The following is a 26,011-nucleotide window of genomic DNA, read 5'->3' as shown; positions in this document are numbered from 1 at the left end:
TTTATAACCATCTTCTCTATTGAAGTTTTCAGGGTGCTTTTCGATCTTCAAAGCTTGCCAAATAAGACGGGTTGAATGGAGAGGGATAGGGGAAAGGCTTTTGAATGAGGTGCTTGGTTTTGAAGGAGTCTTCAACTAGAGTTAGCTTTGAGACCTGGTTGTGGGCCATGTCAACAATGTGATCCTTCAATCGAGCTTTAAAGGACCTACCAATTTGGCCTATATAGGATTTGCCACAAGAACAAGGAAAAACTCTACCTTTAAGACTATCACTTTCTAGCTTAAGATATCTTGAAAAGATTTATACAAGTTTCATTTCCACACATCTTTTGTGAAAGAAATCAATGAGTAGACACTATGCGAAAAGTAGGCATCCAACTTCCCTTTGGATTGTAGAAAAAGACAATAATGGCTTCTCCTTAGTCTTGTCCATAAGATTTTTCCTTTTATTTTATGGATATTTTTATTTTGGTTTTTGTACAAAATTTATGGATCAATGTGTCCTTTCGGAGTAGATAGAGACTTTTATAATTGGTTTTGGCTTAATTTTGTAGGAATTTTTTCATACTATAAGTTTGTAAGATGTTTACTTAGATATATAGATGTGTTGTAGGGTGTTTCCTTAGATATATAGATGTGTTTTTAAAGAATAAATAAAGGTTTTGAGAATGGTATTGATTTTGTAGGAAATTTTCCATCTTATAAGTTTGTACCATGTTTATTTAGATATATATAGATGTTTTTTTAAAGAATAGGGAAAGGTTTTGGGAATCTTATTTAAATATTGTGTTTTTAAATGTGTGATTATTATTATTTTTAAAAATGTTATAAAAATATATAATTGTTATAATTTTTAAAGGACAAAATCTTATGTATTTAGTGTAATATATGGATTTTGCAATAGGGTATAATATAATGGTGATGTTTGTAATAGGTTCTTTATGTATCTCTAGTCATATGTTACTTTTTTGGTGATTCCACTAGGGAGTTCCCATAAATCCTTTAGTCTCTGAAGCGAAGGTTCTCTCCACTTTCATGTCTCTTTTTTCCTCCATTTTTCCTTAGGCTATGGAGTCCTCTTTCAACACTTCTAACTTTCCCCTCTCCCTTTCTTCTATTATTGTTTAGATCCCTCAAATCCAATGGGAGCTCTTTGTAGGTTTCTTAGCTACAATCCCTTTCGCTTTCCTAGTTTGTATCTCTTTCCTTTACCTCAAAACCTGGGTTCCCTCTCTATCTTGTTACCTCATTTCATCATCTTGGAGCATTATTTAGGAATATCTCTTTGTCCTTCACTCTCTCATATTTATATTTTTTTTGGAACCTCACATTTCTATCCTTTCCCCTTCTCAACATGAGAACTTGCCCACCTTATCATTAGTAGATCATGGAGGTCCCTTTTCTCCTCTTCCTTTCCTAGTCTCCACGGTATATGTGTTACCATTCCACCATATGGTTTCTCCTCTCTCCGCTATAAGGGCTCCCCTTAACCCAAACCTTCAAATTGGGAAAAAAAATCGCTAATGTGGTGCTTAGTATACACTCAAGTACCATGATGCAAGAACTCACACAAGATGGGTTACTTGTTATCTTCACTTCGAAATTTCCCCCTCTTTTTCTTCTTAGGCCTAATCTCAGTTGTGGTGCTCTTGATGCATATTGGGCATTGTCCATTGGACATAATAATTATATTTCGTAAAGAATATTAATTCCACCACATCCATTCTAAAAGATATATGATCTTGTTTCCTTAATCCAATATGTGCTCCTCATGGAATCACCATCCTAACCTAGATCACAGGGATGGATTAGTACCTCTCTATCTACTTGTTTCCTACCTTGACTCTTCTAAAGCAATATTTTCTCTACCCCTCTCTTGGTTTTTCATGTTTTCCCTTGCTTCCCTTCCCTCTCTCTCCTTTCACTCATCTCTCTCTTTCTTTACTCTTCAACCTTTTTCATGGTCGTCTCTCTCCTTAATCTAGTGGTTGGTGATTGGTTCTATCTAGGTTGTTATCTCATATATGATCCTATTCAAGATGGCTTCTCCCTAGATAGAATTGATAATTGATCATGTAGGTCTCTACCTCAAGATATTGGCCGTAGTGGTAGCATTGCGTAACATGCAATGATTGGATCACTTATATTTCTCTAATGCATCCTACTTATCACCTCCTACCTTTGTTAGTTCAACCTTAACATGATTTATTGTTACCTCGCACCTGTCAGTTCTTGTCACCCCTTTTCCTTATTGGTGCTCTGTAAGCATCATCACCTCTTACATCCTTTCTATCTCCTTGTTAATGTATGTCACTTCCCATGTCCTCATTGGTGTTGAATTTGTGTAATCGTCTCTTATGCTTATACTAGTTTTGTACTGCTGCAATGACATCTCACTCACATTATCCCCATGTCGATGTATGTTGTCAAATGTCTTCACTAATTCCTTGGTAGTGTTATCATATCTACACTTTTGTAAACTCTTTTCCAACATTTCCATTTCATGTCATATCTTATGTTGCATCAACATTTCTATCCTTCACCTTATCTCCTTATTTTCTCTATTTGCCTTCACTTGCTTATTGTCTTTACCTGAGAGTTGGTATCATTATCCTTCCCCTACATGGGCCAAATAGGTAACATTTTTTTCTAGGTATATATCTTTCATGTGTACTAAGATCATAACGTTCACATCTCTCAGAACTTGCACTACCATCTCTCGTGATTATGTTTGTGCAAGGATTATTGTCTTACTCTTACACTTATATTTCACCTTCTAATATTTCTTTTATAATCTAGTACTTTTATTCTTTCCATCATAGTTATATTCATTGCATTTACTTTCATAGTAATTAGACTTAATCATTTTTCTTTTCATAATGTAGTTTGTATTTCACTTACATGGTTATTAGATTTACTTACATCTAATTTCATATTTTAGCTATAACTTTTATTTCTTAGTGGTTAGTATAATCTATCTTCATTCTCGACATTCTTTACTTATCATTAATTTCATTGCTTCCCACTCTTTTTCATTTTTTTTTTCATCTTAAACATGGTTTATATGATAGTTCATAGGCACATGTGTTGCAACTCTACTTGCTTGAACTGATTCTATGGTTATGGGGTCACATGTCAGCGTTAGGCATATGGTGTCTGAAACCCTATACAATTATTTTTTGCAAATATAATCTTAATAAAATAGAAAAAGATGCAATGAAACCCACACATGCGTGCACACACACACACACACAAAACACACATTTAACACAAATAGTTTACCTTAGAAACCCAAAACAAAGAAAAGCATATTTTTATTTTCAATATATTATTTCTTTCCAATGTTACAATACAATATGTATATCCCATGAACCCATTAAAATTGGATTAGAATGCAACCATGGTTCCTTAACTAGAATTACAAAACCATGGGTTGAACCATCATGCACCACAAAACCACTAAAAGCAAAAACCGTGTGTCGAAAATCACCAAAATGGATAGGAGAAACCACCCTTTTTTGGAGTGGGAGGTTGGGGGGTCTCCACCCTGTGACTATCGCATTATGTCCAACACATATGAACCATGCTGCATGGAGCTACTCATGCAAAGAATAGAACATATACCTAACATTCTCCCACTAGATGCTTATAAGGGGGCACAAAAGTACATCATCAACAATCCAAGGCATTAATGCTCATTGTGTCTCTATACCAAGAGAACTTCTCAATGATCATAGACATTGTTAGTGACTCTATAACATTGTTCAATGTGTTCACTTTCACCAACAACACCTTCTTATCTTCAACCATGTCTCTCACAAAATGATATTAAACATAAATATTCTTTGTCTTTGAATGATAAGTTGGGTTTCCCTCTATGAGGATTACACTCTGACTATCACAATCCATCCTTATAACTTTTTTTGCCAACCCAATACCTAAGAAAAATATTTGTAACCACAATGCTTCCTTGCTTGCATGAGTGGCTGCCATGTATTCAAATGATGTAGTTGAGAGCACCACTATAGAATATGTCTTACTTATCCAATCAACTGCTCCTCCAAATAGGTTAAACACAAACCCACTTGTAGATCTTCTACCGTCTAGGTCTCTAGCCCAGTTTACATAAAAAAAGACATGTATGCTTAACATTCTATCCTATATGAAATTCCTTGGTAGAAGTTCATAATTAGTAGTTCCATGCAAATACCTTAAAACCCCCTTTACTGCTACCTAGTACTCTATAGTAGACCCAGCCCCCAAGGCGACCTTATGGAAGTGGGGTATAAAAAAAATCTCTTCCCATAACCATCTTGTACCTCTTTATTGAATTCACCATCATCTTTTGCTCATTGAAAGCTTTCCATGTATATAAATTTTATCGCATTCAAAGCTCTAGGCACAAATTTATGTCCTCACAGGATTTACTAGTATATGACATGTAATTAGCTTCTGTATAGCTGACATGTGGATGACACATGGTATCCCCTCCACATCTCACTTACATATTATGGAACATTTTCAAAAAAAAATAACATATTCATGCATTTAGCTTTACATTTAATAATGCTTGCAATTATGTAATGTATAAGCATACCTATAACTATGTTTTCCATTGGTACATTTAAAATTTATTCATGCAAATTTATGCAATGTATCCTTGTGTTTTTCTCTCTTTCTGGTTTTTGTTTTGTCAATGTACCATTTCAGAGGTATGTATCTTGAAATGGTGCATTTGGAAGGTCTACCTAGCACTTTAGTGCCTCATCCACACACTTCCCTTCTACTTGCTTAATTATTTGGATGCCTTCCTCTTCAATCCAAACACAACACCAAGGACTATCATCCTCTAGTGCTCTTTAGTGTTTCGAAAATGATTATAGCCCAAATATCAATTAAAAGTAGGGATGCGCTGGATGCCTCTAAATATTGGTGTAATGTTGTATATTTTCCCTAGCCATCCACCTATGATTTCATACATGTTTTAACTGGTTGATAGTCATTTCATGTGTACTTAACTCATCCTAGGGATTCAAGTATTTGTACATACAATAGCATTTCATATAATCAATAGTCATGTGTACAATGCTATTTCAAATCACTTATTATTGGGTTATGAAATCATTTGCTTTAGACCTAAAGCCCTTAGGTAATACTCATGGCTTGAAGTGCACAATGAAACTTGTATTCACTTCCCAGCTCATCCAAACCCGCAAATTCCTTAAATGCATTCTCAGATAGAACTTTATTAAATTGTGAGTGTATTACTCACTTACACAGCGGTTTCCCATCATGACATCTCTCATATACACAAGTTTTTAGGAGTTGTATAATTCCCTAGGTATTGGCAGCTTCCTTCCTTACCATACCCATCACGTGCATCCATGCAACAAATGCATTCAACCAGTCACATTAAAATTTTAATTCAACTTTAGAGGAATTCTTACCCAATTCTTTCTACTTATGAACCATTGTAACAAGCCTAATTTATGTACTTACATAGCCACCACTACCATATTTATCTAGATGAGAATTTTTCTCAAGGAGTTCACTTGGATCCTTCTTGGAGGAATGATTATAGCAGAGAAATACCTATTCTAATGTAAGAGCAAGAAAAAATAAGAAGAAGGAAAGGGTGGGGGTGGCTAGGACCTGGAGGGTGGGGGGATGGGGAAAAAGAGGAAGAAGAGATGAACAAGGGGGAAAGGGAAAAAAAACAAGTTCAAATAAAAGGGAAAGGGGGAGACCGAGGGGGTGAGGATGACATATTAATGACTTAGTCTAAGGATAAGGGGTTTCAAGAGGTGTTGAGTTTATAACCATCTTCTCTATTGAAGTTTTCAGGATGCTTTTCGATCTCCAAGGCTTGCCAAATAAGATGGGTTGAATGGAGAGGGATAGGGGAAAGGATTTTGAATGAGGTGCTTGGTTTTGAAAGAGTGTTCAACTAGAGTTAACTTTGAGACCTGGTTGTGGGTCATGTCAACAATGTGATCCTTCAATCGAGCTTTAAAGGACCTACCAATTTGGCCTATATAGGATTTGCCACAAGAACAAGGAATTTGGTAAACTCTAGGGCCAAGCATTGGATCTAGCTTATGCTTAGGAGACCTAAATCATTTTTTTAGGATTTTACAAGGTTTAAATAAGGTTTTAATGTTCTTTTTTGCTAAGAATCTTGAAATGTTACCAAATTCATTGTTCTTGTGACGAGTCCTATATAGGCCAAACTAATAGGCCCTTTAAATCTCGATTGAAGGAGCACATTGCCGACATGACCCATAACCGAGTCTCGAAGTCAGATCTAGATGAATGCTCCTTTAAAACCAAACACCTCATCAACTTTGACCAAACAAAAGTCTTGGCCCCTTCCCTTCTCTAGTCAACCAGTCTTATTTGAGAAGCCCTCGAGATCAAAAAACACCTTGAAAACTTGACATGGAAGATGATTATAAACTCATCGCCTCTTGGAAACCCCTTATCCACCATCTAAGTCATTAAATAGTCGCCCCCCTAGTCTCCCCCTTTCCCTTTTATTTAAACCTGTTCTTTTTCCCTTTCCCCATTTTGTATCTCTTCTTCGTCTTTTCCTCCCCCCCCCACCCATTTTTTCCTATCCCCTTTCCTTGTTCTTATTTTTTGCTTGCTCTTACCTTAACTAAGTTATTTCTCTTCTATCATTATTCCTCTCATCTTTCATTTTGATAATGTATAATATTCATTATGTTAAAGTTTTTATTTTTCTTATTATTCCAAATTCCTCTATTTCTTTCCTTTTAATTAATTTTGTCCCCTTTTGGTTTGTCATTCCCATCCCTATTCTTTACTTATAATTATTAGAGTAATTTGTGTTCATCTAATAATTAATTGCATTGAGAGGCGCTCTCTAGTATGGAAGAGATGTTGTAATGTCCTTTTCCGTCTTATTATGTAAACATTTTGACTCGGTCAAATTACATAAAGATTGAAATAAAATAAAATAATAAGAAACACAAATATAGAAATAAAAAATTTTAAATTAATAAGTATAATTTTAACTATAAAATTATAAAGTTAAATTAAGTTATCATATTTTTTCCTATAGTGTTTTTCTCTAATGTAATCTATTTAAAAGCATAAAATTCCAATAAGAATAATTAGAATTTTAGAAATTCTTCCTGCTTTAATGATTTTCTTTTTAAAAAAAAACTATATACTGTTTAGTTTATATTGTGAAATTATTATAAAATTTTATAATATTGTTTTTATTTATTTGTTTAGTCAAATCAACTATAAAGTTAATTAAAATATCCTAACCTATGGTATTCAAACATAAAGTTTAGAAATGATCCAAAGAAAAGTTTTGAAAAGTAGACTGTCCTGCAATAGATTCTGCAATTAGCATGTCCTGATGTGAAAATTTTCATTGGAAACACTAGCATAAAGTACAAGTCCTGGGCATAAAAGAGATAAGTACTTGATATCCACGGCCACTGTATTTGAGCTGGCAATCTTATAAATCTGGCGGTGCTTCGTCTCATCGGAAAGGCCGGAGATGAGTCGAGTCATCACTAGAAATTATTTTGAAATATTTTTCCAGTTGTAATTTAATCATATTATGGTCTTTTTAAATATTATAATGTAACTTTTTATTTCAAATAAAATAGTATATCATAAAATTTTAAAACACCTAAAATTTTAATTAATAAAATATAGTTTGAATATTACATATTATATTTTCAAAAAATGATATTTAATTTTTAAACAATTAATAAATATTATAATATTAAATTACTAATTTAGATTTATTTTAATTTTAGATCTACCGAGTTCTAACAAGGAATACATCTCTTTTTACTCTAAAAAAATATGATCCCTCTAGATGGAGTTAAGATGGATATAGACTAGTAATAATATTTGTTCTATTTACATATTTTTTTATTCATCTAGTCTATTTAATAATTATTATCGATATTATGAACAATAAATTATTATTAAAATCATAATAATAATAATAATTTAATCCAACTAATTGAATCATTAATGTTCTCCTCTTTCTCTTTGCGTGAGACAATGTATTTGTATTAATAAAAGAGAGTGAGATTACAAAGATGTTGAATAGAGGATGAGGGATGGGAACTATAAGCTTCTCCATGAATACTGAAACAAGATAGCCTCATTTTTTATTTCAGTCGATACCAAAATTCTATATCTATATGTAAAATTTTTCCAAAATGTGCCTAAGAACAAAAAAACATTTGGAATACATGCACTTGTCAATTAACAAGACCAGTCCTGAATTTTGTCTTGTTCTGATCTATGTGCTGAGTTTTGTTTGCCATGGGATTTTTCATGGAAGAGATTCAATGCTGAGTTGAGAGTTCAAACATAAAGACCCTAACCCCCTTTTGCATGCTTGGTTGGCCAAGTTATCAACCTCTTTATTAAATCTTCTTAGAACATGAAACAATGAAATTGACTGAAATTTAGTCATCAATATGCGAATTCGGGATAGAACAACAACCAATTACACATCCTTGGGCTTGCGATCCATAACTAGAGCCCTTATAATATTATGTGAATCCTCAATTACAACAATCTGTGAAATTCCTTTACTGTGAGCAATCTTTAGGCCTTGAAACAAGGTGTAGCCTTTTGCCATATTGTTAGTTCGGTGGCCAAGACTCAATTCATACCTATCCTCATTTTTTCTACCAGGATCAAAAGTGACCCTCCCCCCCCCACTTGAGACCTGCCACCCCTAGATTTACTTTTGAGGCTCCATCAAAAAACAAGAGAAAACTATTCATTTATGCTTGCCACTAATTGAACTCTTCTTTTGTCATTCGTAGTATCCAATTTCTCCGTACTGAATTTATGGCTCTCAAAGAAGACTACCCTTGGAGATTGATTTCCACTCTATTAATCCAGTCTCTCTCCTCTAGTCTTAACATCAAAGATTTTCCATTGTTTTCTTGGTGGGATTTGATAGCCTATAGACTAAGAGCCTTGTTAGCGGTCACCTCTAATCAATTTTCTTTTCTCTAAAAATTGCATGGTCTCAAATGAGTGAGATCTCCCAACACATGAATTTCAGGAGGGAAATCTAGACTCGTTTGAGAATGGCCTTGCCTTTGAAGGAGCCCTAGTAATGAATATGCCAATTCTTTAATATAGCCTCCCAATCATTGGGGAAGCAAATTTTGTGTCTAAGGCCTATGATCGAACACTACCAAACCTTCCTTGTGAATGGGCAGCTCTAGAAAAGATTTGGAATATTTTCCAATTGATTATTGCACATAACACACCATGAAAGTCCCTGTATGCCTTGTTTGCACATATTTTCAGTTGTCAGGATTTTAGAATATTTTTTTAATTATATTGTGCATGGCCAAATCTTTTGCCATTGCCAATTTTTAATAATGGCTTCTCTATTTATTCAATCCATTTAATGTTCACTCTTCCTTTATAACCATCCTAGCACTCTTTTTTGATCCACTATTATTTGCTTGAGTCCTCGATGATGGGTGATAAAGACTACTCAAAATGTCAACTCAAAACCTGCACACAACAAATATTCCAGAAATTGGCATTAAACATGATTTCGAGTTGTGGAAATATACACAAATAAGTTAGAATTCATTTAATTTTTATAATTTTATTCAATCTTGAAAATGTGACATATATCATCAAATAAATGTTTTGATGTTTATATGATAATGTCATTTAGCATCAAATATGATTTTGTAAATTTATTGAAATAAAAAACAAAATTATATTAACAAGTGTTGCAAGCAGCCTAGTCCCTTCCACTTAAGTGGATGTTATGCTTTTAGAAAAATGGAAATTGACATATGAAATAGAAACATTAATTGCTTAATAAGGGAATCTATGGACTTGCATGAATTTTTGGTGGGTACTAACCACTACTAAGTTTGCACATTTACACTTTTACTCCTACATGTTAAAGCATCTAAGAAAATACAAGTAATGGTAGGTAGTAACTAGGAATAGGTATATTTATTTCCATTTTGTTTCTATTCATTTTTTAAGCAACTACTTGCTTAAATTATGGTGAGACATTTAAATTGATGGTAAATAGGTTATTTACGTGAGTATGAGATATTTTCAAGGATTTTAATTATGAACTTTAACCATAAATATTATGATAACTTAAAATGTTCATTATATTAAAGTTTTTATTTTTCTTATTCTTCCTTATTTCTCTATTTTTTCACTTTTAATTAATTTTGTCCCCCATTGGTTTGTCATTCCCATCCCTATTCTTTATTTGTAATTATTAGAGTAATTTGTGTTCATTTAATAATTAATTGCACTGAGAGGCGCTCTCCAGCTCAGTGTGGAAGAGATGTTGTAATGTCTTTTTAGCACTGAGAGGCGCTCTCCAGCTTAGTGTGGAAGAGATGTTGTGATGTCTTTTATGTCATGTTATGTCAAATTACATAAAGATAGAAATAAAATAAAATAATAAGAAGTGCAAATATCTGCATAATAAAAAAAATAAAAAATTATAATTATAATTTTAACTATAAAATTATAAAGTTAAATTAACTACCATATTTTTCCCATAATAAAGTTAAATTAACTACCATATTTTTTCCCATAATATTTTTCTCTAATATAGTTATCTAAAAGCATAAAATTCCAATGAGAATAATTCGAGTCTTTGAATTCTTCTCACTTCAATAATTTTCGTTAGTTTATATTGTGAAATTATTATAATATTGACAGGAAAATTTCATTCATTCCTTCATTGTATTTGTTTAATTTCATTCATTCCTTCATTGTATTTGTTTAGTCAAATCAAATATATAAATAATGTTTGTTTAATCAAATCTACTATAATAAATAGTCCTTGCAAGTTCCTAGAGTGAACTAAAATATCCTAACTATATAAGTAGTCCTTGCAAATTCCTACAGTGAACTAAAATATCCTAACCTATGGCATTCAAACATAAAATTTAGAAATGATCCAAAGAAATGTTTTGAAAAGTAGAGTGTCCTGCATTAAGGTCTGCAATTAGCATGTCCTGAGGTGAAAATTTTCATTGGAAGCAACTAGCATAAAAGGTCTGCAATTAGCATGTCGTGATGTGAAAATTTTCATTGGAAGCAACTAGCATAAAATACAAATCTTGAGCATAAAAGAGAGAAGTACTTGATATCCACGGCCACTTGTAAAAATCTCGCGGTGCTTCATGTCATCAGAAAGGCCGGAGGTAAAAACCCAAAATTAATTTATTTTTTTTACGATGGATTTGCTGGTGATAATAGTGTTGACATTGAGATTCTATAGGTATGTAGTATTTAAGTTTTGTGAAATATTTATTTATAATTATTGTTTTAAAATTGCGGTAAAAGTTGATTGGTTAGAATTTAGTGATGATAAATTAGTAAAAATTAGAGTGTTATAAATTATTTTGAAATATTTTTCCAGTTGTAGTTTAATCCTATTACATATTATGGTGTTATAAATATTAGGGAGTTATTTTTTTATTTCAAGTATAAATTTATAAAATAATTAATAAATATAAAGTTTATGGGGTTTTGGATACATAGTGATTTGTGTTTTGTTAAGGTATTTTTTGATGTAAAGTAACTAGTTCAATTTTCTTCTTGTGATTGGGCCGATATATTGGATATGATGAAGATGTAGTCACACTAAGCATATATATATATATATATATATATATATATATATGATATTTAATTTTAAAACAACTAATAAATATTACAATATTAAATTACCAATCTAGATTCATCTTAACTCAAGATCTACCAACCTTTGAGGGGGAATAAATCTCTTTTCACTCAAATAAAGGTTTGCACCTCAAGAGATTTGATCCCTCTTCGCCCTTGGTATATCCAGAGTTAAGATGGATCTAGGCTAGTAATATTTGTTCTATTTGCATATTTTTTTTATTCGTCTAGCCAATAATTATTATCGATATTAAAAAATAAAAATTAAATAATCCTAATAAAAATAATTTAATCCAACTTATTGAATCACTAATGTTCTTCTCTTTCTCTTTGGGTGAATTTGTCCTTTTTTTTTTAAAACCGAGACACTGTATTTGTATTAATAAAAGAGAGTGAGATTACAAAGATGTTGGAATGAGGATGTGTTAGGCCCCTATACTACTAGTGTAACCCCTTATTGTTATTAGTATAACCCACTTATTATATTGATGTACCCATGTAGTGCCCATATTGTTACTATTGTGCCCCATAGAAGCCCACTATTGTTATTATTGTGCCCTTACATTATTATTGTTATGTCGGCTCTGATTATGTTATGACCCATTAGAGTCCTATATATAGAAAGGAGGTCTTTTCATTTGTATCATCAAAGAATTGTTCATTTATGTAATGTAAAGGAGGTTGCCCCCTCGAAGAGGCTGAATTCTAAGGCGTTGATCTATCTTTTCTATCTTTTCTTGAGCTGGTTTCATAACATTTGGTATCAGAGCTTTGGATTCTAGGGTTTCGCTGCTCCAAACAGGTCATCGTGGAATTTTCGCTATAAATTTTTTTCTGTGACGTTTCAGAAGTCGCAAAAAAAACTCATTTGAGAAGAAATCGCACTGAACCTTGGGTCCGAATTTCAGAGCTTTTCGCGCGACATTTTCGGAGATATGATATGAGGAAGTTGGTCTTTTTGCAGACTCCTGAATTACATTCAAAACAGGTGACCTGGGGAAAATCGTCATAACTTTCTCTCTGGGGATCGGATTGAAATTTTGTAAGAAGTTAAAAAAAGAGGACGGATTGTAGTTTCTTGTATGCAGGTTTTAGATCCAAAGGTCGAAACAGTGACTCGTGGCACGTCGTACAAGTTCGTTCTACTAAACTAGTCTATAAGCAAGTCACTGTGGGAGATTTCACATAACTCTTCCTTGGAAAATCCAATTTGGGTCAGACTTGTGGCATTGGAAAGAGGACACAGAGGGCTACTACAGCTCACAAATTCAGAACTAGATGATTAGAAAGTACAGAGTTACAGTTGTTTCAAGGTCAAGCTCCTAAAATCAAGAAAAAGCAAGATGAGGAAGTTTGATGGCAAGGATCCGGTAAATTGGATACTTCAGATGGAGCAATATTTTGATCTACATGGTGTCCAACTATTACAAAAGGTATGTATTGCATCTTCATATTTAGAACCAGATCAATTTTTATGGTACGAAGGGCTTTGTTCTAGTAAACAACTTGTTACATGGTCAATTTTCACAGAGGAAATGATAGCACATTATGAGGATACAAAGAGCAACACCTTCTTTAGAGCAACACCACAACATTTGGAAAGAGTAAAAGGGCTTTGTGACATAGTGGAAAGCAAAATTATGGAAACCAGGAAGCGTACCCCTCACAACTATAAAGATGGAAGTGTTGTTTCTCCAAGCCTTCCACAACCTACAGGGGTTACGCCACAACAATTGGAAGAAAAAAGAGAAAAAGGGCTTTGTTACAATTGTGATAGCAAATGCACTAAAGGTCATAAGTGTGCTGAGAAAAAATTATTTTACATAGAATATGAAGAGGAGGAAGAAAAGGATCAAGAAACATCAAAAGGAGAAGATATATGCCAGGACCCCACCCCAGAGAAAGAAGAAATGAATCAGACCATATCTTGTAAAGCATTGGCAAGAATTTCCACTCCTCAAACTCTCAAGATAGAAGGACATATCAAGAAGAAAAAGGTGCAAGAAGTGAAAGATCACATCGAGAAAGAAGAAATGAATCCAACCATATCTTGTAATTCATTGTTCGAAATTACCACTCCTCAAACTATCAAGATAGAAGGACATATCAAGAAGAAAAATGTTCAAGAAGTTAAAGATCACATCGAGCATCAAGAAATGAATCCGACCACATCTTGTAAAGGATTGGAAGAAATTACCACTCCTCAAACTCTAGAGATAGAAGGACATATCAAGAAGAAAAAGGTTCAAGCAGTGAAATGTCACATCGAGCATCAACAACAAGTTCTCCAACTTTTAAAGGATAATGCCACTTCCATACAAAATCAAACGAAACAACAGGTAGATCAACATTGTAGTGAAAAATGTTTTGATGTAGGTGATTAGGTATTTTTACTGCTACATCTCAAGCAAGCTATTTATGAGAAGGAAATGTTGGCAATACTACATGCACTTAAAAAATGGCAACCTTACCGAATGGGAAGACTCTTCAAGGATGAGGATGTGGAAGCATTGTTTTGTGCTATTTATATTATCCAAACAGATTGGATAAACGAAGCAAGGGATGAATGGAAGAAGGACGAAGAAGTATGGCCACTTATTCAAAGGTTGCAAAAGATCCCAATTCAAACAATATTGCTAGAAATTGAAGAGGAAGGAAAAATCATATTGGAACCTGGAGCAGTCACAGAAACAAGAACTCGACAGCTACGAAATCGATCAATTTCAGAGTATCTCATCAAGTGGAAGAACTTACCCGCTGAATATTCCACATGGGAGGACAAGAATTTTATACAGAAGCATCAAGAACTACTCAAGCGTTGAGGACAACGCTTTTTGAAGGAGAGGGGCATGTTAGGCCCCTATACTACTAGTGTCACCCCTTATTGTTATTAGTATAACCCACTTATTATATTGATGTACCCATGTAGTGCCCATATTGTTACTATTGTGCCCCATAGAAGCCCACTATTGTTATTATTGTGCCCTTACATTATTATTGTTATGTCGGCTCTGATTATGTTATGACCCCTTAGACTCCTATATATAGAAAGGAGGTCTTTTCGTTTGTATCATCGAAGAATTGTTCATTTATGTAATGTAAAGGAGGTTGCCCCCACGAAGAGGCTGAATTCTAAGGCGTTGATCTATCTTTTCTATCTTTTCTTGAGTTGGTTTCATAACAGGATGAAGGATGAGAACTATAAGCTTATCCATGAATACTGACACTAGATAGCCTCAATCTTTATTTGAGTCCATACCGAAATTCTATATTTATATGAAATTTTTTTCAAAAATGTGCCTATGAAAAAAAGAACATTCGAAATACATGTACTTGTCAATTAACGAGATGAGTCATGAATTTTTCCCTGTTACGATCTATGTGTTGAGTTTTGTTTTCCATGGGATTTTTCATGGGGGAGATTCAATGTTGAGTTGAGAGTTCAAACGTAAAGACCCTACCCCCCTTTTGCATGCTTGGTTGGCCAAGTTATCAGTCTCTATATTAAATCTTCTTAGAACATGAAACAACGAAATTAACTGAAATTTAGTCATTAATGTGTCAATTCGGGATAGAATAACAACCAATTACACATCCTTGGGCTTGTGATCCATAACCAAAGCCCTTATAATATTTTGTGAATCCCCAAATACAATGATCTGTGCAATTCCTTTATTGTGAGCAATCCTTAAGCCTTGAAACAAGGCATAGTCTTTTGCCATATTGTTAGTCTGGTGGCCAAGACTCAATTCATGCATATCCTTCTTTTTTCTACCAGGATCAAAAGTGACCCCTCCACCCCACTCAACACATACCACCCCTAGATTTCCTTTTGAGGCTCCATAAAAAAACAAGAGAAAATTATTCCTTTCCACCTGCCACCAATTGAACTTCTCTTTGTCATTCACAATATCTAATTTCTCCGAACTGACTTTATGACTCTCGAAGAAGACTACCCCTGGAGATTGATTCCCACTTTGTCAATCCAATCTCTCTCCTTCAGTCTCAGCATCAAATATTCTCCATTGTTTTCTCGATGGGAGTTGATAGCCTATAGACTAAGAGCCTTGTTAGCGATCACCTCTAATCGATTTTCTTTTCTCTGAAAATTGCATGGTCTCGCACAAGCGAGATTCCCCAACACATGAATTTCAGGAGGGAAATCTAGACTCTTTTGAGAATGGCCTTGCCTTTGAAGGAGCTCTGGTAATGAATATGCCAATTCTTTAATATAGCCTCCCAATCATTGGGGAAGCAAATTTTGTGTCTAAAGCCTATTATTGAACACTGCCAAACCTTCCTTGTGAATGGGCAACTCTAGAAAAGATGTGCAATATCTTCCAATTGATTATTACACAGAACACACCATGAAGGTCCCTGTATGCCTCATTTGCACATATTTTCAACTGTCAAGATTTTAATTTTTTTTTAATTATATTGTTAATGGCCAAAATGTTTTTCCATTACCAGTTTTTAATAATTTTTTCTCTATTTATTCAATCCATTTAATGTTCACTCTTCCTTTATAACCATACTAGCACTCTTTTTTGATCCACTATTCTCTGCTTGAGTCCTTGATGATGCGTGGTAAGACCACTCAAATCCTGCACACAACAAAAATTCTAGAAATTGACATTAAACATGATTTCGAGTTGTGGAAATATACACAAATAAGTTATAATTCATTTATTTTTTATAAAAAAAGTTTAATCTTGAAAACGTGACATATATCATGAAATAAGTGTTTGATGCTTATATGATAATGTCATTTACCATCAAATATGATTTCATAAATTTATTGAAATAGAAAACAAAATCATATTAACAAGTGTCGCGGGCATCGTAGTCTCTGCCACTTAAGTGGATGTTATGCTTTTAGAAACATTGCAAATTGACATATGAAATAGAAAAGTTAATTTCTTAATAAGGGATGTGGACTTGCATAAATTTTTGGTGGGTACTAACCACTACTAAGTTTTCACATTTACACTTTTAATCCTACATGTTAGAGCATTGAAGAAAATATAAGTAATGGTAGAGCTATTTTCAAGGATTTTAATTATTATTATCCAATTATTATTGATTTTTGAGGTCATGGCCAAGCCAGACACCAAATTGGTGTATGAGACCCCCTTGTTTGTGGGACAAGGGACCCACCTCTGCATAATGATTTAATTGCTAAGTCTACGAAGGCATACATACTCTACCCCCTCTGGTTTTGAACATGTGACCTCTTAGGAGGAAACACGTGCTCTTAACCATCAGGCCCTCTTATGAAGTTTAACAATGAAAAATCATTGCACCAATATTTAAAATCATGACATAAATATTACAAATACATCCATAAATTATGGCAAAAGAAATTTGAGGCAGTTATCCACATGGCACAAAGAATGCAATAAGACCTTCAAAGTTATGGTCCAATGAAATGTTTGAAAATTATTTTTTTTAATAATATTGACAAACAAATATTTATTTTTCAAAGTTAAACATTATAACTTGGAGTGGTCAATGTTGAACTAATAGTGATCAACAGACAAATCAATTGCTATAATCCTTCCATGGCAGGGACTAATACTAATTAGGATTTTAAATATATCCAAAATATTTAAAAATAAGTAAAGTAATAAAATTTTCTTCTTATTCTTATTATTATTTTTATTTTTATTATTATTTATTTTATTTTTACATTTTTTACAGAAACGGGTATGTTATATTCATTCCAAGAAATAAGATAGAAGAGCTCCCCATTACATATAGGTTGAAGCGATCAATGGAGACGGAGAGACAAAATTCATGCATGATCCTTCCTTTTCAACTATTACATTTGCACTAAAAGTTTCAAAAGTATCTACTACATTTTACTTGAAGGATCTAACAAACTGCTTGAGAAGCATAACACAGTTGCATAACATATGAGAAAATTATATATGATATAAAGCCAAGAACAAGAGATATCTTCTGATGATTTGAGAGGAAAGCCATATCGATCCATGTGTTGAGATTCCTATTAGTCTTTGTTGAATGACTGTTCCTCTGTCTTCTGTATTTTGCTGCCACATTCCAAAGAGTTTGAACATTCTTCTAGTTTTTTTGCAACCATCTCTTGCAGCACAGTTGTTAAACACACACATGGCAGAGACAAAATAGGAAAGATAAGCATGAGATTGTATCTATTATTAACAAATGATATACATTTATAGTACATTCACATGACCTTTGGTTTCGTATTCCAAGGTCTCTTGGACTTCCTTAGACTATTCAGCTTCCACACCAACCCTTTGGTGTCCAACATTCCTCCCTTAATCAGAAGGGGTATGTATGAGTCCAAGAAGAGAGATGAAATACAAAATGTGCAAAAATGCATGGTAGCACTAGGCTGAATGTGCGCTCTGAAATGCTGGTATAAAGGGCAGTGGTTTAAGGATGACTACCAACACTGGAACATTTAGTGCAGTTCCTGGAATTCTTCCAAGTCTCGCATGAAGCTCAGGTCTTCTGCTAGAGGAAGTGCTCCTGATGTTTTGAAGAGGGAAACTTTCAACCGTGAAAGGGAGGTCTCACCCGCATAAAAGGGAGAACCTCAACCTGAAAAAGTAGGTCTCAACCTGTGATGGTTTAAGGATTACTAACAACTCTGGAATGCTTAATGCAATTCCTAGAACTCTTCCAAAACTGGCAAGAAGCTGAAGTTTTCTTCTAGAGGAAGTGTCCCTAATTCTTTGAAGAGGTATCACCGACTGAAGGGATGCTCAGGGCCATATTTGCCTCTGGCTAAAACTCTGAATCTGGTATGGAAGGTTGTGGCTCAGGCTCGCTTGATGTGGCTTTGAATCTTGTAGATGACCATCATTTCCCCCTGTCAGATACAAGGCGAGAAGATGAAGAGATCTCAACTGCAAGACTTTTCAATATTTGAGAACAAATCCTGTTGTATGAGCGAAATATCTTCTTGGTTGTTGAAGCCCATTGCCAAGAAGTGATCCATCCAAGATGAATCATTGTTCTTGCAGGATGTTTTTTTTTTGAAGCATCTGTTTGAAGAATGACTGGTTTTATGACAGTGCTTACATGGATGAAGATCAAAACAGTGATCTTTCATATGGCCAACTCGGTCACAGTGTTGGCATTTCACAATCTGTTGTTGTTACTGTGGAAGAGGAGAAAAATCTGGAACAGCTAAAGGTGAACTGTCATGAAGGAATCCAACACTCTGAAACTAGATGGGCTTTGAGTAATTTGGAATATGAAAGGACACGTCCTTGTCATATCCAAGACCAGTTCTGTGCTTGTTGTGGACAAGCTCTTCCCAAGGTCTGATGATGGGCTTGGGAAGTGCAAACTGAACTTTTGCATCTGCATGTAACTCTGTTGCTTTATTGGGCACTGGATCTATATCAACTGTAACATTATTGTCTTACTATTTATGGGAGTTTGTTTCAATCTTCTGAATAGAAACAGGTTCAAAATGATGACTCCACTGCTGTAATTCTTCCTGTTGTAGTTGAGATTCAAGCTACAAAAAATCAATATGTTCTTGTGCATATTGTAGACAAGTCTGAAATTCTGAGAGAGAGCCTTTGCTGATTTGGAATGTGTCATCAGAAGTAGATTGTATTAGAGTTTTCAAGAACTCTAATACTTCACCAATTTGAGTCATTTTCTCCAATGTCAAACTCAACAAATGAAAGTGTGAACTTGTGCAGAAAATGTGCTAGCAATAAAATAATCAATGAAATAAGTGAGTAACAAATTCAAGATATTTCTTTGAAATATCTACCATTATCTTGCTTGGATACTAGATAGAAGTCATGTTTAGAAACAATCTTGAATATATCAATGTTCCTCCCTTGTTCAAAGTGAAATGTTCAAAGGTTGTTGCCCATAATTTAGAAAATATAGAGAAACTTAGAATTTCAAAAAGGCTTCCATGGTGTTTTCTCTTGAAAGATAATCACCCATCTAGTCTCTGCGCAAACCCTGTCACTTTCTTGCCAGGAAATTTCATCTGTTGAAGCGTATGGTAGCTACTCTAGTGGTAGTCATTCGAGTGGTTTGTATAGGCGTACTGGATACAAGGTTATTGTGCATGGACTACCTAGCTCTGCATCATGGCAAGATTTGAAGGATCACATGCATCGTGTTGTTGATGTATGCTTTTCTCAAGTTTACCGCAAAGGAAATGACATGTGGGAGTTGTAGACTACACAAGCTACGAGGATATGAAAAATTCTATAAGAAAGCTTGATGATTTAGAGTTCCACAATCCATTTTTTCGATCGTGGGCGCAGTTATTCTCGAAGTTACTCAAGAAGTTAAAGCGAGAGAAGTGCTAGAAGTTACGATTCTCGTCAGAGTCATAGTCGAAGCCGCTCTAGAAGCCCGTCTGTATATTCAAGACCAATATCACGATCAAGATCAGCCTCAAAAAGTGCATACTCTCCCAATCGTAAATCTTACTCCCTTTCGAGCTCATGTTCCTTTTCTAGGTCTAGATCGAGGGCATCTTCTTACAAGAAATCAATTTCTCGAAGCAGGAGCTATAGTTTGACCATACCCCATAATACTGAAAAGCGAAGCATTAGTGCATCTCCATCTTGGTCTCGATCTCCATCTCCTTCTCGCTCTCGTTCACGGTCACGTTCACCTTTGGAGAAGGCGAATTCACGAAGCTGATCAGGATCGAGGTTCGATGCTGGTGTGGTGTCCACTGACGAATGCAACGAACATAGATCTTGTAAATTACCCATATGGTGTGATTGTTGTCATTCAGAGTGAAGGGTGTGACTGTTGGCATTCAGAGCGAAGGGTGCAACTGTATGGTGTGACTGTTGGCTACAGGCTCTCTAACGATCCAAACCTTTGAGGCAATGAAACGGTTGTCCTCTACCACGTGCAGAGGAGGAAAAGCAAGAGCGGAAATGGCAGATGACATCTGTATTATGGAAGTGGGTCAGCTCCCTCAAGGGAAGTAATTTCAATGGTTTCTACTTGTCACATATTTCGACTGTCTCGTTGTCACAATCCTCTACGACGCAGACTCAAGAGCTTCCTTCGTTCAAGTCCATACTTAAGCCTCTGCAGTACGCTCCAACAAATATTTAAAGAAGAGAACGTGATAATGCTCTATAATAAATTTTAGCAACAAACCATTCTTGATCTCAAAAAAACGCAGAATAAATTTCAAGTGTCAGTTTGTAAGGCATTGTCATTCATGTTGTAGTTGACATTCCTTTTCTGGATTGCTATGGAGTTTCTCGCTGAATAAACACACAGTCAAAAAATGCCTTCAAGAATCCACCAATGCTGAGCATATTCCATAAGCTCTTGAGAATCCAAGCGTATTTTTTAGAAGCTTGGAAATTGTCGTAGCAGCACTATATTCAGTCTGGTCTCACTAGGGTGTATCATTTCATATTGAAAAACAATATATCCAACTCCCACATGGGCTCCAGTTCACCACTATCCATGTTCACGTCCACCACTATCGGTGGCATTATCAGACTTCTGCGACAACACGGCACGATGTTGTCCAAGTTAGTGGCAAGCATCAGTAACAATGGCCTTCCACGGATCGAATATTCCACTTCTCCCATCTACTATGCAGAAGCTGTTGAGGATGACGGAGAGAAAAAATCATTCAAAGCTATCGTTGAAGCCATAGATGCCCACAACAACTCCAAAGCCTTATCAGGACCAACCATTACTATCATTTCCTCCATTTCGCTAAGGTGTTTCACTTGCAATTAATTCAAGAGAGTAATGCTGGTAATGGTGGAAATTGGAAGGATGTTCAAATCATCTATAATTATAAATGTAACAGTCTCTTTCACGTACCCTAGAATAATTTGATTGTGATTCACAGAAGAAGAGGGATGATAAAGAAAGTGCAATTCATTAGCTATTTCTTCGCCATAGACACATATCTGCCCGGGTCAAGTGCTAAGTTGATGCTGCTCCTCAAAATCGCTATCAACGTTGTAGCAGGAGATGTAACGTTCATGTTGTGTCAGCGCTGACAAGCTGACCAGAATGGAGTTTTTTGAGTACATTAATATAGAGAAACGACTGAGAAGATTCACAATGGCAAGACAGAATTGGTAGAGAGCGATTTTGAATTGGTTTTCAAAACTGTATGAAATATAGGTGAACAATATTCAAGGGAATATGAATCGACTCTTCAAATCCTTGGCGAGCAGTAATGATATTTTATGTCAGCGTTAGAGAATATTAATGGTTAGATGTAGTGTGGCAGAGTAATGCCTGGGTAGAAATATGATAGGTACAATTCTAAAATGCGTAGAGAGACAGACTTGATTTGCTCAGAAAAATTAAGAGAAACATGTCCAATGATTTGTGGGCAGAGATTGAAACTAGAATTTAGCTGAGAAAACATTCATGAAATGCAGAACTGACTTACATAGAAAGGCCATAAAACAAGTGGCTCAAATATGAGCAAGGCAGGATATTGCCCGCTCTGATACCATGTTAAACACACACATGGCAGAGACAAAATAGGAAAGATAAGCATGAGATTGTATCTATTATTAACAAATGATATACATTTATAGCACATTCACATGACCTTTGGTTTTGTATTCCAAGGTCTCTTGGACTTCCTTAGACTATTCAGCTTCCACACCAACCCTTAGAGGATTAGGTGTCCAACAACAGTGATAGAATTCTCCAAGTGCACACACTTGTTGTTGAGTTTCTCAAATTGCTTCATATACTCATTGCACTGGTGGTAGAGAAGTGTGATATCTGTCTTGCTCTTATCCCTATATTATGTGTGCATAGAACATATCTGGTCCAGAGCGATATTAAGGGATTTGCAGTGGGAGCACGTTTGAATATTTGGGAACATATTTGTTGGATCCATGAGGAATGAGACAGGGAAGCTGAGGGAGCAAAGAGGAGCAGAAAAGGAAGGGATTGGTGCTACGAGGGAAGAGGAGATGAAGAGCAAGAATGTAGAGAGAGAGAAACGTGGGGAAGGGGAGGTGAAGACATGAAGAAATAGATGGGGAGAGTCAAATGCGAAGTTCGATGGTCCAAGAGACCATGATTACCACAATGTTGAGAAGAGCGAATGAAAGAGGGGGGAGATCGAGGAGGGATGTGAATATGCATTGTGAAGTGAGCTATCGCAGGAGAGGAGGGTGAAGAGATAAGGATGTTGACCAAGGGACGAGGGTACGTAGGTAGAGAGGAGTCATATCCCAGCACGTGAGGATCAAGCATGAGAGGGGAGGGATGCGAGGAACTAAGGAATAACTTTAGAGAATATTTCATTATTAAATTTGACTTCTCCTTGAGGTTGAACAATGCATTATTTGCGTGTTTATCTTCCACCTTATTGTGCTCTCTTAGTACATGGAAAAATGAATCTTTTCCCAAAGCTAATGATGGAATTTAGTGACAATTTGACCAAGATCAACATTTTTAGGCTTTGTATTTGTAATCATTTTCTGAATTAGGATTTAGGAGTCCCCAATGATGACTGGGTTTATGAAGTTTCTGTTGTTTATAATCTGGGATCCTAGAAGAAACCCATATGCTTATTTTTTGTTATTTGATTCTATACCAAGTCCCCATTCAAAGGAGATCAAGCTTGCTTTTCTTGATTGAAATATAACCTCCAACACCTTCTCTACCAGGGTTGTATTTTGAAGCTCCATCGATAAAGAGACATGGTCTTTTTAGGGAATTTAACCGTATTAAAAATTCCTTGTCTTTCAGTCAGATTTTCCAATATTTTGGCTTGCAAATAATGGTTGTAGGAGGATTGCCCATAATTTGAGGTCTATCCATAATAAAATTAATTCATATTTTCTCTTCATAATGAAGGATACTCTTGTCCAACTTCTTTACTCATTTAGAAAAAATAAATTCATAAACTAAACCCAAGTTTTGGCTATAATTTTCCTAATTTCCAGTTTTTTTTTTCTTTGAAAAATTTGTTTATTTCATGCAAGCCATATTTGTTAGCATAAAAAAGGAGGGAGACTCGTCCAGAACCTCTTTATCAAGTTCTTGTTCTTTAAATACTAAGGGTAACTTCCTTTCCAGTTAGCATAGAAATCCGAGAGGGTGAGATTAAAGTTGATATTGACCTTAATCAAGTGAATCAACAAGAGCCAACGTTCTTCAGAAAATTTGCAGCTTAAGAAGAGATGATGAATTGTTTCTTCCTCATTTTGGCACAAAGGGAATCTTGAGGGCCCATGGATGCCTTTTTTTATGGATTTTATGCTATTAGGATCTTGCCTTTGTGCATTGTCCAGATAAAAATATTGATTTTTGGAAGACTTTCTGTTTTCTAGACTGATTTCCACAAAGGCCAATCCCGATGACCATAATATTCTTGAAGCTTCTCATAACCTGATTTTACATAGAAGTCCCCTCTTGATGGGTTCCATTTGAATTTGTCTTGTTGTCCAAGGATTATTGGTGCTTATCCCTTGAGGTTTGAAATTATTATGTTCCATTGATTACTAAATTCAGGAGGGAAAGTTGGAGGGGACCATCCTTCCCATGAGTTATCTTGTTAGTTCTATTAGTGACAGTCTTTCCAGCCTTCCTCCAGTGATCAAATATGCTCTTACAAAGTGATTTTGAAGTGTCAAGGTCAAATTTTGTCATTTCAGTGAGTCTTCAAGCAAAATTTGGTCACTAGGCATTAGGTCTAGGGTTTGCTTTTACTCTTTTCAAAGTTGCCCAAATGTCAGTCTATGTCACTATTCAGCTGAGTCCATCATCATTCATAGGGTTGTCATTATCATGTCAATGTCTAATGAGTCATTTTACAACTTATTCATGCTTCAGTTGTGCCTAGGCAAGGTCATTTCCCTCTCCTAGGGTTTTGAAAGCTAATTTCTCTTGGATGGTCAAATCATCGGCAAAACTTGTATCCTGATGTTCATACACCTTCCTCTATCCTTAAAGTACCTTATCAAATGCTTCCCATCACTGAGATCCCCCAAATTCCTCATTTTCGCACAAACCCTAGTTTCTAGCTACAACCTGGCAATTTTCTAGGTTGGGCCTGTGTTTTGCCCTTTTGGACCCCTTCCCCTCACTCAATCTCTGAGATTCCACTTTCCCCTGCTTCCTAACATCCCTCCCTACTCCCAAAAATTTCCTCAAGAATTTAGAAGCCCCCTATCCCCTTCATTTCACTTCATTTCGACAGAATTCCTTGTTTCACACATCGGGGCAAGTTTCACTCAAATGATGTTTTAGAGCAGTCAAAGATGAATTTTGGAAAACTGAGAGAGGTTTTTGTCCACAACATGCCAAGAAAGAAAAACCTCCTTCACTTTTTGCACAGGTGTCATGGTTTTAGAGAAATGTCAAAATTACAATCGTCGGATCCAAGGAGGTTGGCCAAGGCACTAAAACGACGGAAAAGGCCCGATCCACTCCAAATTTTGGCCAAAGCCTTTTTGACTGAGCATGGTACTTGATTGGGGACTCCCAGCCCAAATTTCAAGAAATTTGGAGAAAATTTTGTCATTTGTGAATTTTTTGTGCCAAACACAGGTTTTCCTCCCTGACGGGTCTCACCCTCCGCGCGACCCTTTCATTTGGCAACTCTGTTCCGGGAAAACTCAGCATTTCTGGATTTTTCATGAAAAGTTACACATGCTCACCCATTTCCAAGAGATTTTATGAAGTTTTGGGCCTCCTAAAAGTCAAAAAACAAGCAAAAAATGACTTTCTGCCACATTTTTGACACACAGAAAGCAGTCTTGGGAGATTGCAATTTTGGAGGGGCAAATGACCACCAAATTCAGAAATTCCACTTGGGTTGGAAAGTAGACATCCAGACCTTTCCAACAAGCCTACTCTTGCCTCATTTGGACACCTAGAAGTGCCCCAAAAGTGCTCTCAAAGGCGCGCGACCCGTCAGGATTTGGCGCGCGACCCATCAGGCAAATTTCACAATTTTTCACCTACAGCTCATGGATTCGCCCAGCTTTTACTAGTTTTGACTTTTGATGGGATTTTTCACCCTCTTTGATGTAATTTATGTATTTTTATGTTGATGTGACACTTATTTACCTATTCTAGAAGATTCATTCATGAAATAGCAAACATTTAATGAATGAATTGGTTTCCTAGCTTATAGAGGCAAGTTGTTTTGACTGCCTAGATTTTAGTGCTCAGTTTAGAATTGGTTGAAACAACTCCTAGAAGGATGAGCTCGAACCCTAGAGGCAAGGAAAGATGTTAGATTGCCTATATTATGTACTTTCTTGGTCATTTTCATGGTTGGACTCTGGAGGGAGAAGCTCTTATTGTATTA

General features: G+C 35.4%; 1 pseudogene; it reads left to right on the top strand.

The window, feature by feature from the left end:
- The window catches only part of LOC149138955 (uncharacterized), a 60,630-nt pseudogene extending 40,254 nt beyond the window's left edge, over positions 1–20,376 (top strand).
- Positions 20,377–26,011: the final 5,635 nt, after the last annotated feature.

The sequence above is a fragment of the Pinus tabuliformis genome, chromosome X (assembly GCF_031772625.1).
Source record: "Pinus tabuliformis cultivar Carrire ecotype Pingquan chromosome X, CPIR1, whole genome shotgun sequence".
NCBI classification, from domain to species: Eukaryota; Viridiplantae; Streptophyta; class Pinopsida; order Pinales; family Pinaceae; genus Pinus; species Pinus tabuliformis.
This window is presented reverse-complemented; position numbering and strand designations above follow the sequence as displayed.